Source organism: Gymnogyps californianus, chromosome 10, assembly GCF_018139145.2.
Source record: "Gymnogyps californianus isolate 813 chromosome 10, ASM1813914v2, whole genome shotgun sequence".
NCBI lineage: Eukaryota > Metazoa > Chordata > Aves > Accipitriformes > Cathartidae > Gymnogyps > Gymnogyps californianus.
Window position 1 is genome coordinate 26,406,717 of NC_059480.1, and position 18,535 is coordinate 26,425,251.

Genomic DNA, 18,535 nt, shown 5'->3' on the forward strand with positions numbered 1-18,535 from the left:
ATCATTTTCTAGCTAGCAATATTTATTTTATGCTTGTATTGTTTTCGAAGGATATTTAAAAATATGAGTATAAAGTTTCTGGGGACCTAATTGCAGAAGCCATCTCAAATGTTATATCAGATAAGATTTTGAATTGTTTATTTGTATTTCACATACTCTCTCTGCTTCTGTGTTGATGGGTTGAAGTATTTAATACATACCAGGTATTTATGTTATATAGAGGGCTGGTAACAAAACTGGTATACAAGTGGTATTACTGGCTTTAGTAGAATATAAATTACTACTTTTGCTTTAATTTACTACTTTAGTTTTACTGCCTGAACCACCTATAGAAGTGTCTATACTTCCCAGGAACAATGAGTTACATTATAACTTAATACATATGACTTTACTAAACAAACTGCTATCAATATACATCCACTCCCAAATGTGAAGAGTCAAAGTGGTACTTCTCTTGTTTTATTTCCTTCTGAAAAATACCAAATAACCAGAAAGATGTTCTGGATTAATTCTGGTTTTTCTTCTTTAATTTGATTCATTCAGTAGTGCAAATATGAGAGTAATACTATAGCAGCCTTAAAATATTTAAGCATTCCAGGGCAGAGGTGTTCGTTAGGGACTTCATAGACCATCCTTCAAATCAGACACCTTAACAAAATTCTCCAAACTGACAGAACTAATAAACTTCCAGGGTTTCTTACTGAAATACCTTACTACCTAAAAAAGAGTCTACCTCTCCTTCCCTAGATCATTTCAGTAAATTAGTATTGAGTTATACAACCTAATGAGGGAAATTAATTTCCTAAAATTACCTTCCGTGAATGAAACCAGGCATAAGGTATATAATCAGTTGGATTTTTTTTTTTTTTCAGAGGAAAGAGAATTACAGTGAACGGAACAAACTGGGATGTCTTAGATGGAAAAGCACTTATTTCAAAAACAATTTTACATAATTCTATTTTTACCCTCCCACTGCCTTCTATGCAATCTTTCATTTAGAAAAGATACAGTGATTGCACAGATAAAGCTTTTTAGCTGCTTAGGTACCGATTCCATAATAATTAACAATAAATCTAAAGATTACCTACACAGGATTTCTTTCAGGATCTTTGAATCATCTCAGAAATACTTCTTCAGACAGGAGCTTTCCATATAGATAACTCAAATGGGATACATTTTACTCCTCCTGTATTATTAGCAACTCTTCAAAAAATGCACAATTTTCAGGTTTTATTCTAGAAGGCACCTCCAAATCCAGGATTAAGGCATTAATATTAATAGCCAGAATATGACCCTATTGCATTAAATTCCTGAAGCATCTTTCTACAAATTAATGAAAAGAGATTTTATGTTTTTGAAGATACAAGAACCAGTCTGAAAAAAAAAAACCAAAAAACCAACCAAAACACCCAAACCTCCAAAACCAAAATAAACCAACCCCAAAACCCATCTGAACGTCTTCACCACTGGCCAACTCTCTCTTCTTTCCTGACAAAGAATGGGGAGTGCTGCAGGACAGGAGACCTCCCTGCCCATCTTCAGCATCCCTTCATTGAGGCGGATCAGCTCAGCTTCTCTGGGCTCATCATGACAGAACTCACAACACCCCCCTGCACCCCAGCACCCAACCGCGGGTCATTCCTGCACTCCCTTCTGCACCGTAGGACATCGCACGTTTCTCAGATCTTTCATAAGAGTCCAAGGGTTGAGATCGTGATGCGCTGCATCTTCAGATGAGTGAAAGGTCTCTGAAGCTTTGCTTTTACAGACCAAAGGGTGACGAACCTCGTGCTATGGGTCTGCCTCCCCCCGCCCCGAGCGAAGCAGGAGTTACAGATCCTTCCCATGGCGCAGCGGGGAGGTGTCAGCTGGGGGGATGCTCGGGAGCTCCGCTGAGGGAAACCACTATAGAAATGCTAAAAATTGTTAACGTTTGCAACAGTTGCCAAAAAGCTCCGGCGCAGCCAGGGAGGGCTGGGGAGGGGGAACGGTGCACACTGTCCTCCCAGCTCCTGCAGCAGGATTTCAGTGCGCTCCTGAAACGGCACAGCAGTTGCGGTAGCACATTGCATTAGTTTTACCAGTTAATGAAAGACCTAAGGCAATCTAATTGAAGCTCTTTTCTGGGGAAGCATGCCAGCTATATTCCCAGGCCAATTATTGCTTTCACAAAGTGCTCTAAATCTGTCAACAAGCAAAAGTGTGAACTACAGTATAAAAACACAGTTAAGGTGGTGAGCCAGTTGTTATAAGAGAAGTGTTTCTTCTTGCAGTGGGAGCAATGAACGTTGGCTGCCTAACAGCCAGCCAGCCACAGCACCAGTGCGTGATTAAGTGATATGCTTATATACTATTAGCACATGCCAAAAAGTTTTTATTCTTTTTTTTTTTTTTAAAGCTATGCAGTTTAACGGTAAATGAATGCTTATTCTCCTACACATCAATATGATAAACACTTTGCAAGTGGGAATACCTAGGTAGGTTCAAATAACTTGTCTGTCTTACTGCTGGGAGTATAACCAAAGGTAGATAACACATTTTTAGCTACAGAAGTAACAACATCTTAATGTACATGGACATATTTTTCTAAAATAAATGTTAATAAAGGAAAAGACTGAAATAAAAGAGTTGCAATCAATTTCCCTAATAAACCAATACCTGTATCTTCCTCAAATATTCAATATTATTGGTGGGTAGTCTTCACGAGAAGTGAGAAAGCTTCTTTGCAATGTTTATTTCAATTCAGTGTCATACAGGCCAGCATTTGAGAAATCACCCACCTGTCTTATCTAGAACACATGAAAGCTTCTTGCCACATAAGAGGTAATTTCTTTTCTTCAGACGTATGTGTTGTAATTAAATGGAGTGTAATGTTACCTCAGTCCCCTTGAGGGCTGCTGGCATATGCTCAACAAGCGCAAGTGCTTTGGCTGTGCTCAGTTCCTTCGAGAGAGATTGATTTGCATCTAAAGTTAACTCTTCTACAAAAATAGCCACGGTCTGCAAAGGCCAAAAGCTCTTCCAGATTGTCGATATTCCCCAGGCTTTGGCTCCAGCCTGAATCTCAGAGGTGGGTGCTGACCCACCGTGGCTGTAGCTCTGTAATTGCAAAAGTTATTCTGAGGAGTCGCCAAGCAAAGCCCCAGCAAGCACGTCATATTTCATGGGGTGCAGTTTGGTAAGATGTTATATGGGAAAAGGAGACAAGATTTTATAATCAGATGAACTAAAACTACAGGATTGATGGTGACTGTCAACCTAATTACGAGAATGAATCATGTCTGGCTCTACAGTTATTAGTCAAAGTAATTCATTATTTGCTTAAAAATAACAGTAAAATTTAACAAATAAAACCACTTATTGATGGCTGGTCTTTTTTTTTTTTTCTAGTCTAAATGTCACCCCTGTTAAGAAAATGTAAAAAAGAAAAAGTCAGAAAATTATCTTAGTCATAATAAACCATCTTTCATCATTTAAATAAACAGAGACATTATCTGATATAGATTTAGGTATATCATTTATGCAATGAAATATTACAGCTTTTTTGCAAGGGTCCTGAGGGACTTAAAATAAAATAAGACATTATTTTTTTACTAAAAACTTGGCCTGATTTAAAGGTAAAAAAATATCTGAAGTCATGAAGTCTCCCCATATTTTTGCCGTTTGCATACCTTACCCTTCTCCCTATGCCAGTAATATTTTCTACCCCAGACAGAGGTGCCTTGATTATTTTCTCCTGTTGACTCTGCCTTTGTTGTTTGGTAATTTCTGTCTTTCCTGATGAGGTAAGCACCAAACTGGGCAGGCTTCCAGGGCATCTGGCATGGGATGTGGGAAGGTGACCCCTGTGGGCAGCCCCACCTGCACACCTGATCCCCCCCCCCAACTTTGCACCTACAGCTTTGTTTCACCTTGGCTGCTTCTCAGCAAATCTGCAAGGAGCCGTGGACGAAACAACATCTGGATCCAGAGTAAGGCAGAGAAAATAACAGAAGGGGAGACAAGGAAAGCAAATCGAAAGGCAATCAGAAAGTTTGCCTTTCCTTCCAAACTGGGTCCATCGAGATTTGCCACTCAGTATTGATGACAGCAGTGTCTGCTGCTAAGGAAACAGAGGTTCAGAAAGATATATGGACTTTTTTCCCCCAGTTAAACTGGGAAAATAGACCAGAAGAGAGGGAAAAGAAGGAAGAAAAACAGGCAGATGCATGGACAATAATAGCTCAAATTGAGTCCAGTTGCTGGGCTAGAGCTCAGTGTAGTTGGATGGATTTTGACTCGGTTGTTAGTTGTCTGTATGATGCCTTTACTTAGAAACAAGCAGAACTATTCGATTGCTCATCAGAAAATAAATAAGCCTTGCCCTCCAAATGAGTTAAATGTCTTGAAAACTGAGCTCTTCAGATTTTATTAGTGATTGAATAGCTCTAGGTGTTTCTAAGCAAAAATCAATAGAGAGATTAGCTGCAACAGTCTACCAAGAGATTACGGACAAGACGTCTGTCGAACGGATAGCCGATGTATTCAGAGACCGAACGCTGCCCTTTGGGTCAGTGACCCGATGCGCAGGAGCCGAGTGAGGACCATGGATCGCTGGCTCTCTGCAGCGCATGGACCATCATCTGACGCAGCCACGTCGATGATTAGCAACTGCGGTGCCCAGGCATGGCTCATGCCATGGGGTATTCAGGCAGCGTTTGATCAAGTCAACAGCTTACCCTATGAGTTTCATCAGTCCGGATTTCATTGCTGGAGCCACTGTTTCTGCCGGGGCTCTGTCCACGTTCTCCGCAGCCGAGCAGCTCGGATGCAAACGCACCAGGCCGCTCGTCCTGCCACGCTCATGGGGCGCCTAATGCAGAGCCAGCACCTTAGTAAATGTTTGATTTTTATCCGGGTTGATAAGACTCTTCCTTCGACAGTCCAAGGTGATCTGGCTCCTCGTGGATGAAACAGGGCTGTCCAGTCCGGGCACAAGAGAAATCCATAAGTCTAAAGCCACAATGTTTAGCATTTGTCCTTGCGAACGGAGACCACTTTGCCAGGCTCCAATCTGCAGCTGGTTTAAACTTGATGAATTTGCTATGAATTTCTAAGAATAAAATTCTGTGACAAAATTCGTTGAGGAATACACTTGGCAAGACTGAGTTTTTACAATTGCTATACCCTTGGGTATAAGCAGACCTGCAGTCTCTGCACCACCGTATCCCCAAGGGGATTTTTGTATACTTCCATTGCAAATACTTGTACAATTTACACATGAAATATTTCCATGGGTGGGAGAAGTTACAGCCTGCCATTCAATTTGATTTAAGTATTGATATTTTTCTTTCACTTGTGTGTCAGTCAATGCACTGTTTTAGGAAGTAAAATTCACTGTGCATCTTCAAATTATGTAAAAGGGTTTTAATATATTTTTAAGCATTTTACAACAAGTCTTTTATTTTCAAATTGATTTTTTGAATATTTTTAATGATCTCATTAAGGGCTTGTCAGGTATCTGTGTTTCCACAAGTAGTTTTACACATCTCTAATCATATCATTTCAGACATTTCCCTTTTATATTGTTTTGTGAAGGCTAATGAGGCTTCACCTCTAAGCAGAAATGATCTGATTCTAAAGAAACTGAGAATCGGCTGTACTGACAAATTTGAATGCAATGGTAAGAGACGGAAAATAATTATTTGCAAATGTGTCTGAACTGGTGAAATTAAATTTGAAACATGCTCACAATAATACAAGAAAGGAGTACTATCATACAAAGTTAAAGCTTCTGTGCTGGGTTTTTTTCCCTTCTTTCAGAGTCACCTCTGCTGTGTCACTGTTGTCCTGGACCTTGATCTCCCCAGGGGAGAGTCAAAAAGGACAAACAGCCTTTTACAGTGAGATCACCACCTCTTCTCCAGTAAGGTCTGTGGTGTCTGCAAGTCCGACAGCTAGTTAGGGGCATAAGCTAGATTAATTGGTGGTGTCAGTCCAGTGGCTGGTGGCCAAGTGGCCACACAATAACTGACAGTCTCAGCAAGGACAGCAAGAAGTCAAGAGGTCTGAAATATTTCCTTGCTTTGAAAAGATGCACGGAAATATTAAAAAGTAAGCTTGAGATATAATCAAAACAATAAAGCTGGGTTTTTCTTTGCTGCTTTCCCATCCTTCTAACTACAAATAGAACAAAACCAGTACGCTTCTAAGTTAAACTAAATATCCAAGCTGAAGTTAAAATTAAGCTAAATATTAAACCTAAAATAAAAAGGAAGTCAAATGAAATGTCCACTCTTCAACATTAATAAAAATAACGTCTGATGCAGGATGGCTCCTGCGTGTGGCACCTAAAGCGAGTCTGAGCACAGATCATCCATGGAAAATTAGATATAATTTACCAATAACTTATTCAATGTGATTAAATTCAAATGTTCATAAAGTAACAATTATACTCTGGGATTCGAAAACATAACTTTAAAGCTGGTTCCATGTAAAAATGAATCTTTAAAACTCAGTATAAATATCAGCTTAATATAGATGAGAGGTGTCAGTCTGTTCTCTCATTTCTCCTAACATGTAGACACATTTAAAATAAAACATAAGAAATTCACTAATCATCTATTTATACTCATAAAGCATTTCTCTGCTTGTTAAATGTAACAGAACTGGACCCTTTTTTTATCTTTACCAGGAACTACTTCAAGACAAGGAATTTCTAAGAATATTTCAAAAAATACTTTGCATTAGACAAAAAGAAAATCAATAAAGCTGCCAAACTTCTTGCCCTTGGTGAAATCCATTTGCGTTTATAGTTACCATTAACATTACAGTTAAAAATCCTAGGTAAAGTTAAGATTTCAAATTAAATTCCACAGAGAGCACACCCATAACTATGTGAGGCATCTAGACGAGTATCCTAGTGCAGTTGAGAAGGGCATTGACTCTATGCATAAACACCTTGCACGAGTCTGAAGAGTTACGTGCGTTTACTTTTATTTCACCAACATCCTCTTGTTCAGGCTGTGATCGGACTATAATTTAATCACTGTGATTTGAAGCTACAGTATATGAAAAAGCTGCAGTCTTCCTTTTCTTACCTCTTCTGGCAATGATGGACTCTGCATTCACATGCACAAAAAAATTGTTTTGGAGCTGCTTCGTCTGGGCACTCACATCATCTCTGCTTTTATCAGAGATCCTGGATGTGAAATTTTGTGACAAGAATCCACTGCTGTGGAGGGTATATAAAGTGAAGTATCTGACTTCACAGTAATATTTTAAGAAGCATTTCTGTTCCCCAGTCCACTCATCCACTAAGGATCTGTAAACTCCACAAATCAACTCTACAAATCAGTGTGCCATATCAGGGTTTCGCTTTGTTTTCAGCATTTAGAACAATGTCCTAAGGTTTTGTCTGATGGATTCAGACTTCCAAAGGAACAAGCTCTCCTCTGGTATCCCACCTGCTCCTCTTTTCACCAGACTCCAAACTCCTTCAGATGTCAAAGGCAAGGCGGCTTTGCACAGAAGTGAGGTGTTGTCCCAGGGTTAAATGGTGTTAACTAACTCCCTCGTGTGCTAATCCTCTCCAAGAGTTTTTGTCCACTCTGAAGATAACAGATGTTTAAAAAGGAAGAAACAACAAGAAGGAAAACAGACATTCACCACTGTACTTCAATGCCTTCTCCAAAACGTTATGGTGGCCAATATGTAGACCTGCCATTTCTAGACCCATATGGAAGTTCACAAATTCAGCCTCTAAAATCTCAGATCAAAACTGTCTAAGGTGGAGGAGAACATCTTGTGTGGTAGAAGGACCAGGTTTCAACAATCTACAAACATTAGGTGATACCAATGATCTGATCCTGCATAATGTCCTTCCCTGGTGCCCCAGCTCAGCAGAGCAGACCGCAGGTTGGCGCTGCCCCTCTGCTACTGGATGAGGCTGACGTCCAAAGTGGATGCAGAAATGGCCAAGCAGCAGGGCATGCCTTGGGCAGCAGGTCACCACGGGGTGGATAACATTTCTGGCTCCAGAGCTGTTGAATTGCATTGCTCATGCAAAGCCAGCTCCGAAACCACGGAGTGACACTGCATGCCTGATGTGGCTCCATCCCCGGTGGCTGCAGGGTTGTTTTCTGTTGTACAAGGCCCTTACTCTGCTGCAGTGACCTACTTTCATATTGTGGTTTGATAAAGTTTAAGAAAAAAAACCCAGACAAAACCCCCAAGCCCCTCAACAACAAAACCACAAACAAAGAAACAAGTGACTACTTTTTAACTTGTTCTTTAACGTTCTTAAGCTGTTATGGAAAATAAATAAGGCTGAAATCCTGTAATTCATTCTTATATACCTGAGGCAATACAATATGTATTTTTGTATGTTGGATTTTTGCTTCAAATAGCTTTGTAATAGTCTTATCCAAAAGATGAACTGCAAATGCTCTTTTTTTTTGGCAAAAGATACTTTCCTCTATTGTAAACAAAGATTTAAGAAACAAAGCTTTTGTTTTAAGATCTACAGCAAATAGGACTTATATTTGAATATTTACATTTGAATATTAGAGACTTTAAATAATCTCTCTGTGAAAGACGAATAAATTAAGCCTTCAGAACAGTGAGAACAGAGTTTTAATCATGTTTTCTGAGAGAAAAAGCATAAACTCTAAAATGTAGGTTGTTAGTTCTGTTCTCTGAAATGTCATCACAGTTGCAGAGTGAGAAGATGTAATAGTCTGACAAATACTGGGGCATTTGAAGGAAAAGTTAAAAATATGTAAAGTACTAGATAAATTGAAGGCTTATGGCACAGCATACCCTAGAGAAGAAAGGATGATATAATTGTCTGGATGAGTCCCATAATCACAGGACATGTCCATATCAGGCAATGGAGATGTCTACACCAGCAGAGAACAGAGTCAGCAAACGCAGTGTACGTATAGCACGCGCTGTTTGGATTATACTGGCCTAGGTACACAGCTCTGAACTAGTAATAAACTGTAGACCAAAAGAATAGGTCATTCTTTGAATTCAAAACAATCCTGGCTATCCAACAGGTTGGTTCAACTAACTAGTTACGAATACTGCTCTACCATGGGTCTAATTCCCACGTCCCACAGATCGGCAGTGTGAAACTTCACCGGTTTTAGTGGCTCTGCATCAATGTAAGAGAAAAATCTGGCCCGTAGAGCAATGCAGTGGGAACATTTTCAATCACAGGACATCTGGATCATCTTTGCATAACAGCATTTCATACTGTCTTACTGCTGACCAGATCAACAGAGGTGCTTTTTTGAATGGAAATGATACAGAATTTACTTCTGTTCTTCAGGATCACTTATGTGGTTTATCAGGCTGTTGGCTGGTTAGTATTTTATGTTAGTTCTTATTGCATCACCAGAGTACCTGCTTATATAAAATGAATCTATTGATAACTGTGCCATTCCTCCACAGGAAGTCTCCATTTTATAGACTGGAAATGGAGATATAGAAATGCTAAAGTCTTATTCACAGCGCAGATCTCTCTCTGTGCAGTTATACCAGCACAGTCTTCCTAGTGTAGCTGCAAACTGATTATACCAATAGTTATCCTAGTAATCATTATTTTGACCAGGGAAGTCACTTATTCTGTCAAAAGACCTTTTTGCTGTTGCAGCGGGATGCCTTAGTGTTTGACTATCGTGGCTACGTCCTAAAAATCATTTTGTCTCTTGACATGACTGGCAAAAATTCTGGTGGTTAGAACAAGCCTGAGACGCACAAGATTGCAGTGAACCTAAGATCAGACTTCCAAATTAGTTCTCTTATATCCCAGTCCACTTAACAAAACCTCCATGAGTTTATTCATAAGGAAAGATATTAGGAAACTCAGGACAAAGAAAGTATGCAAAAATCCCAATATTTCTAATACTCTCAGTCATGATAAGAGAAGCAGATGTAAAAACTTGACAAATCCTACCTCAGAGGAATCCATCATGTTCTAGGAGAAACAATACCCAGCAATCAGAAAATTTGTTTGACATTATTCTGTGAAGAAAAGGACATTTACAAAGGGATTCATGGGAATTAGAAGAGAAATCCAAAAAACAAATAGGATTTGACGATGAAGCTCCTACACATAACTTACAAAATGCTCCCCCAGTTTAAGTCTATTAGAATGCATTATATAAGGACACATGACAGATCATCTATAATCTGTATTAATACGGTGCCTGGAGCTCTGTTCATGGAGTAGGGACAGGAGGAATTAGATCTCTTACCAGGAAAGTTCCCCAGCCCAGAAATTTGCCACCGAAATAGAAGACAGAAGACAAGACAGGAGTACACCAAAACAAGAAAATAAAAGTCAGAAAGATAAGCAAATGGTCAGAGCGCATCAACACCCTGGCTCCTCTTTTATATATAAATATTATAGTAAAAAAAGTTTTTAGGAGTTTTGGGAGAAGATAAAGAAGTAGATTTGCACATGAGCAAAGAACTGCACGACGGATTTCATGGCTGAATATCTATTGGCTGCACATGGGAGCTGTTGTCCCGGTGTGATCATGGCAGGAGTCAGACTTGGAAAGTTGAATGAGAAATAATAAATTCAGGGATGTATAAGCTGTTCATAGCACTAGAAACAAAGAAACCTATTTCTGAAACGATTTAAAATAGAAAACCAAGCTAAAAATTCATAGAAATAAATTACATGCTCCAAGAAATGGACTAGGAAAGTCATTATCAGCAGGGGTTTTTTGTGGGTAAGATAGCACTTGTCAAGGTTGGAGAAAAACAAGTGATTGGGACAAAAGACGTGATGTGGACAAGACTGACATGTGGAGATGTGTATTAGAAACCTAGTATGGAAACTGCGCAAGTGAAGCCTGAATACGAGATAACTTTTCATTAACGTCTCTTTTTACTGTGCTTCCATCTTTGCATTTAACTTCTGAATTAAATTTTTTTTGACAGTGGATTCTGCCATTCACCAGCACAGACATTTTGCTGACCTTTACCTTGCAAGAAATATCTTCGACTTGAATGTGTCCCAACATCCTTTTAACGCATTTCCACCATTCCCTGAAAGCACTGCGAATTGTTCCATTGATTTCAATAGTCTTCGGATCAGACCCATGGGACTGAAAGATAAATGTATTACATACTCCAGAATGAATGGTTAAAAAGAGAGCGCAGTAAGATTAATGTATTTGTAACTATTGTTTCCACAGTGCCAATAAAGAATAAGTAGGATAACAGATTACTACTCAAGACAATATATCCTTAAAATCTATCACTTGAAAAGGGCTGCACTGTTCTTAATGACATGGATATTTTTTTCATTCATATGACACTTTTCAAGAAAGTGTATACATACTCTGAAGGCCCCAAAAAGAGACACGTGCTGATGCCTTAAACAGCTATTCTTAACATAAATGTGATGTAGGTAACTTGACAAAATACAGTGCTTGATACGGAGCATATTTAAGTATTAGCACCATTATTAGCACTTTGATTACAGGCCTTCATTCTCCTGTGCCATTATGCGTTTGTATTTAGCAGACAAATTGAATATTTCTCTACCCCTTCACCCACCCGTTGCCTGCCCGTCGGAGGCAGGGGAAGAAGATCCTACCTCAGCCAAAGTGCCACCTCCACCCTGCAGTCAGGCAGGGGTTTAGTGAGAGGATGGATGGACCCATTCTTCAGAGAGCAAACAAGGTAATTACAGCAATGCTGTCAGAGATTTTTTCCTTCTTTTGAAAAATATTTTTGTGGGATTACACGTATTTCTCCAAACCATGATACAAAAGATATTACACTTCATGCTCTTCTGGCAAACATGCTTTGCTATTCATTTTACCTCAGTTTTCAGAGAAACGGTGTGTTGCTGTTCTGACACAGAGCATTTACAGATGATAAAACAATTCACTGAATGAAAATTCCTCAAACAATTCCGTTCAGACTCGACACACACACATACACACACACACACACATAATGAATCTTCAGCTGACAATCTGTCTGAATTGCAAAAATACTCCTTAGTTCTTGCCTTGAATCATCTTATGAGTAGCGCTGCAGCACCAGTTCTGCATGCTTTCGAGCACCCTATCTCAATTAAACATCAGGTCCCCACATAAGCTTAATTGCCTTACCAGGAGGTATAGGAAGCTCCCATGTTGTCCAGACCGGTCCAGTCTGTCCACAGCTGTGGCAGGAATTAGCCCCAAGTCATATTATTATGGGTACAATCAGAGGTAGGAATTGGAAAGAAACAAGTCCTGTTAGAGTCTCTCAAACCTCCCTTCGAGCCTGGTCTGAAAGCTCACGTGCTCTTGCCCCACTGCTTTAGCTGACGCTGTGCGATGGGAATCCATGTTTTTCTGTTTTGCACAAAAAATCATTAACATCTTAGGAAACTCCAGCTTGGAGTAGCAATCCATCAAGAGCAAGATTAATACGAGGATACAATTATACATGCTGTTCATAATTTATGCCGCCCTACCATCCAGGCACCGCTTAAGCAGGTGGCACAAATCTGTCCTCGGCAGCCCCAGAAAGTAAAATTTGGAAATGCAAATGTCAGAAGCGTTGCAACGTGACAGAAGCAGATCCATGAACTGATCCAGCCTGTGCTATTTTGGATGTTTTATTTTCATCCAGCTCTAACCTGGTCCCATGAACTGAGTGGCCGGGAGAGGCTGCCATGCTCCAGCGATGATGCCAGCACCGCAGGAGCACACCTGCGTAGCAGCCACTGGACTGTTCATCCAGAGCTGGATGAATAGTGCCCGATCTCTTGTTGAAATCAGTTCACTTTGGCCAAGTTTTAACTTGCTTTGTTTTCCTCCTGCAACCAGAACCAAGAACTATTCTTTTTTTTTTTTTTTTTTTTTTAAGGCTTATTCATGCTTGTTCATCAAGTATTTGCAGGGGAAGAGCTGTGCTGCTAATCCAATCAGCCAGGCAGCACAAGGTGACTCAGAGCTGGCAGGTCACAAATAAGTAGCAGAGCACAAATAGCAAGTGCTTATTTAAAATTAGTTCTGGTCAATATAAGGACTTAAAAATTTACCCAAGACAATAGTCAGATAATTTCAAGTAATGGGTATATCTGAGAAAATTGTTCTCTGCTGGTGGATATTCTCTGAAGTCACATTGATCAAATGACTTATGAATTATTTATTCAGCTGTGCTCTTAACCTTAAAAGCAAGCATTATTGATTTTGCTTCATATATCATATTATGGAATCAAAATATAGGAAAAAAAATACCATGACTAAAGTGGCATGGAAATGGCCCATCAGTGTGCATTTATCTGTCCTGTAACACAGAGAAAGATGTACAGAGCCTGCAACTGCAAAGTTAGAGAGTGATTCTGGCTTCACTGGCATCTGCAAAACACTGTAAAGAGGATCTTCCTTTAGCTACAGAATGCAGCATGGAGTTTGAATATCAAAAAAATACATTTTGGTTTAGATTCAGAATGTAAGTATTCTCTTCTGATATTGTTGCTTTCAAACAAAGCCACTGTTCGTGTATATATCAAAGTTGAGACTCAAATATCCAGGGTGAACAATAGCAAAATGAAGTATTTACGTCGCTGGAATAACAGACACGGTCTGGGGAAGAATACTCAAACTTGAAAGAGAATTTCCTAGGAACAGCTGAAGATTTTGTTTCTTTTTTTAGCACTGAACTACACAGAGAATGGTAGACTTTGCAAGGGGAAGAAACAACAATATCATAAATAAAACTTATAGTCAAGAAAAATAATAAATATGAAGTGCTTTGCTGTACATGAGTTATTAAGGTTAACAAACACTTCTACTCTTTTTTTCCTTCTCATTAATACATTATTACAAAGAAAACACTGTGATCTAAGGTGGACAACACCAGCTCCTTTCATGATGCTAGCTACAAAATAAGTGTTCAGCCCTTGAAGTAAAACAGCTAGAGATTTCCCATGGGTTTCTTGGTCCATTAATCTCCCTGTCATTCGTATCCAGCTTTTTCATATCTTCCTTGGACTTGGTGACAACGGAAAGCTTGTGAGGCTCCAAAGTACCATCGTTAAAATAACAGATTACAAGGACAAAGCTCAGCATCACCTTGCCCCGAATGATATCTGATCAGAAGAGTTTCTTAAAAAAATTCATGCTTGAAAACTGTACTCCCAAATATCATGACAGAAAAAAAATCTTACTTTTAGTTATGCGACTTGTTTTGACTTCAGAGAGAATCACAAAACCTGTGACAAACGCTTGAACTTTTCAGTTTTAGTAGCTTCACACAGTAAATTTGAGAATCACCACTCCAAAAGTGTTCCCGCCTCCAGTTGACAACGCAACTGGAAAATACAGGAAAAAATTATTAAGAAAAAGTGTTAATCAATGGCTTCTTTCAAATATTGCCATTGTGCTTCGAATTAATACCTTTGTTAATTCAAAGTAAGTCTCAATGGTCCTGAAGGGAGGACTCCTCATTGCACGACACCCTACCAAAATTTGCTCCCTTCCTCTCACGTTAACGTGTTAGGGAGATGATTAATACGGCTGCTGGGTCTTACAACATATTCACTGTATGGAGAAAAATGGTGAAACGTTTGGCAAGATGTTCTTTTCTTACCAGCTCATTTTAAAAACTCTGCCTTTAAAAAAAAAATCTAAAATGAATCTGCAATAAAGCTAAATGACTGGATACTACAGAAGGCTTTGGCTATGGTTAGGGTTTATTAGGAGATAGTTCATGACATACAATATATACAGGGTTTAAAAACAAACCATTTGGTGATGTATGGAGTTGTTGAATCTATGGAGGGGAACATCTCTGCTTACAGGGAGACTTCGATGAAGTGTTAATGTGGGAGAAGAAGGGAGTACTTTTGTCCCCTCTCCCCCTCCCCTGCTCTGGAGTAAAATCTATCCTGTGTGGAAAAAAAACCAAAAAAAATCAATATATATATTTCTTCTTTCAAATCACAGTTGGCAAATTAGATCCACATTTCTTTGAGAGAAATTGCTTTAGCGAGAAGCGTCTCTATCAAATGAGATTTCAAATATCTTGTGTTTCAAAGTTTTTCATGGTTGCTTATATAATACATTTACTATATAGGAAGAGTTATCCTCTGTACTATATTTGTTGACATAATCTAGAGGTATCTTACTAGCATATTTCACATTTTGAAAGATATTTTGACTACATGTGCTTATTTGGTGCAGTTTGGGGACTTCAGATGTTGTATTTGACATGTAAACAGCTATGACTGATGACCAACCTTTCAAACGAGATATACAAAAATAATTACATTTTCCATAGCCCTTGCTGATGGACGGTGGGATATGAGAACCTTTAACCAAACTCACTGATACTTGAGAAGACGCGGGCACCTCAGTCTACAAAGATGCGGAAACTACTAGAAAAAGGCTTATTATTTTAACTGTTGAGTGAAATTACCTCATATAGAGAATACTTGGTGCTGTCCTGCAGCCTAGAGACGCTTGGAAAGTGTCACAATGACATAGCAGAGAAGCAGCAGAAATAAACAGGCCAGCCAAAGTCATACTTGCGTCACTTATAATGGGATCTCTCAGCACACAGCCATTGAATTTCACAGGCATGGATGGGTAATTTAAGATTAGGTATCATTTAGAATGTATTGTCCTATGACGTGAGATCATTTTCAGCAGGTATGGGACTATGCAACTATTGCATTTAATAGGTTTATATCTTAAAAACACTTCCTTTCTTTTTCTTTTGGTAAGCGGGTAGGAAGGCACCATGCAGGACAACCAAAGGGAAGCTTTCATTCTGCACATCTAGTGGCAGAGTAGTCACAGCAACAAATTGCAGTGGTTTAAATGAGCCCTACAAACTTGAAATGCAGCCTGAAGAAGAGCTTAGCAACATATTTAATCACAAAATTCTTCTTTTCTCCCCATTGCCGTGAAGGGCCAGAGCTGAGCGAGAGGCCTTGGTGCTGGCATGCCGTCTCCATCTTCAATGCACCCCCACTTACTGAAGACGAGCATCTGCACTGATACTGGAGTGCAACCCCAGGCGTTGGTAGTTTGGGTTCAATGTGTGAGACGAGAGGGAGGAGAAGGCTCAGACAATTTTGGAGCTTGTTCAGTTGATCTGAAATTGTACCTGCTCATCGGTTTCCCAGGTGTTCAGCTGGTAGATGACTGCCGTTAGTCCCGTGGTCTGTCCCCATAGTACAGGGTCAGCGTGAGGAATTTGTTCAGAGAGAGAATTAAGGCTGTTCATCCATGAGGAGAAGCTGCAAACAGCCGCCGCATTACTGCTAATGGACCCTGCGGACGAGCAGGGAGCACAGCATGCTCAGCTGGAGAAGAGCAGGTCCTCAGTCTACGTCGCACTCAAGGACCAAATTCATAAAAGTAAGAGAAGGTATAGAGGTAAGTGCCATGGTTTGGAGCTGCACTAAATGACCTGAGCAATTCTCGCACACCAAGAGCTGTGAGGAGTGTTCATCGCTGAAGGAGGTTGGCAGCGCTTTCATTTCCGTGCTTCTGCCTCCGTTCCAGCCTGTGCTCCTCAGTCTTTTGCATAAATGACACTACCAATATACTGTTATATTCAGCTTACTGGGGAAAGCAGATAAGGTCAGTTATAGTTACATCATTAACTGTCAACAAGTTAGCGTCCTGTGTCCATAAAGACCTGTCACTGGAGGTAGGGACTAAATTTCTTGATCTTATTTATAAAAAGAAAGCATTAGTTTTCATTTTAATATCAAACAAATAAAAGAATGAATATCCTTTGATAAAGAAATTCTCCACTGATGTCTTAGGCCACAATGCACATTTGCTGAAAGCCATTCTATTTCACTCTGGGTTTTATTAAAATGATTTCACATCATTTGGAGGCAAGGAAGATAAGTGAGTAAAAGGCTGGCAATCTAGCTGTGCCATCTTCTGTGGGATGTATTGGGAGCAACTTCTTGAACCATCAAGTAATGTTTTATATATTTAATTCCGAGAGTATATTACTTCTCCTTGTCAGTCACAAGTACGGGAAAAAATGGAGCACTAGTAAATAGAGATAACAAGGATTTATAGGGACATGCAATTAATATATACACAAGGAGTGAAGGACTATATATGTATATACCAATATTGCGGAAAATACTTTTAGATATTTTAATAGTATCCCTAAGTATTATTTACTAGTATCCCCCTGAGTATTCTGCTTATCTTTTCTAATATCTCCTTCTCTCTGTTTTTATCTCTTTTGGGTTGCTTCTTAATATGACGTTTGACTAAAAAGCCACATGTCCTTCTCCCATCATTACATCATTTTCTTTTTACCTGGATATTATATTTCAAACCTTTTTGGAAAAATTGGTTTCAGCTTATCCTGCAGTTACCATAAGCGAGAAGATGCCTACAAATAATGACAAGCTTTGATTTTTCTATGTGTTAATAGAAAAATCTGACCTCTCCTGAAGTCTACAAACAGAAAGAGTTATAATCAAGGCATCCTGTTTTGGATAAACAGTTTTGGAGCATGGTGAAAATAGGCTGCATAATTTCAAACAAACACTCATGTCAAACAAAAAAGTTAACATTTCTTATAGTTTTTCTCAATTTTAGTTATAAAATCTTTATAGAAAAAGTAGAATTTTCAAAAGCACTCACCTTTGGTTATTTTCAGCATTCCTTAACATGTGGGTGTCTATTTAGATATCTTCCAGTGGAAGTGCTCTAGAAGGAACACAAACGTACCGTCAATGGGTTTTCAAGGTCCTTTAGAAGTAGACTGTAAAGGCTCAGGGAATAACAGGTCCCTGGTTGACAATTACTGGTCTAATTCTTTTCTCTGTTATAACAAATCTTTTTTAGTCTTAAAAACTACCAATACTTTGTTTCGAAATAGTATTTAACACAAATATTTCACTGATTATTACATCCAGTAATTTAGTGGCTTCCTTATTAATGTGGACTTATTAGCACAGTAAGGAACATAACTTCAAAATGCTTTTGATAATGACTGCCAGTGCATGAACATATCAGTAGCATAAAACCAGCCATAAATAAAGCTGAGAAAGTCTTATCTGTCTGGTCCACAAATATAACAAACCAAGTTGTTCCACCTGATTACTTAAGTCCAATTGACAACGGTCCCTTCACGATTGAGTTTGCCGTTACAAGATCTCTTTCTTGAATTCATCTATAAAGCAATACCAATTGCTTTTCGAGGGGCAAATAGGACATTCAAACTTGAACTTAATTGAAATAAAGGACATGGAAGCTGGAGTTCAGGCTTAAGGTCAAGATATATTAACAATCAGAAAGCCGAAACAAATTCCTGAGAAATGAAACCCGTAATAACTTTCAATTGACAAACCAATTATGAAATTAGGACAGCTTGCCAAAAAAAGATGGCAATGATAATGCCTTTTGAAAATTTTAAATTTTAATGTTTTACTATTGTATTTTCTTCTTGTGAAGAAAAAAAATTCCATAGAATGGCAAATCCGTGACCATTTTGTGTGCAAAAAGATAGCAGGACTTAATTTTTATTTTTTCAGATTGTCAGAAATATA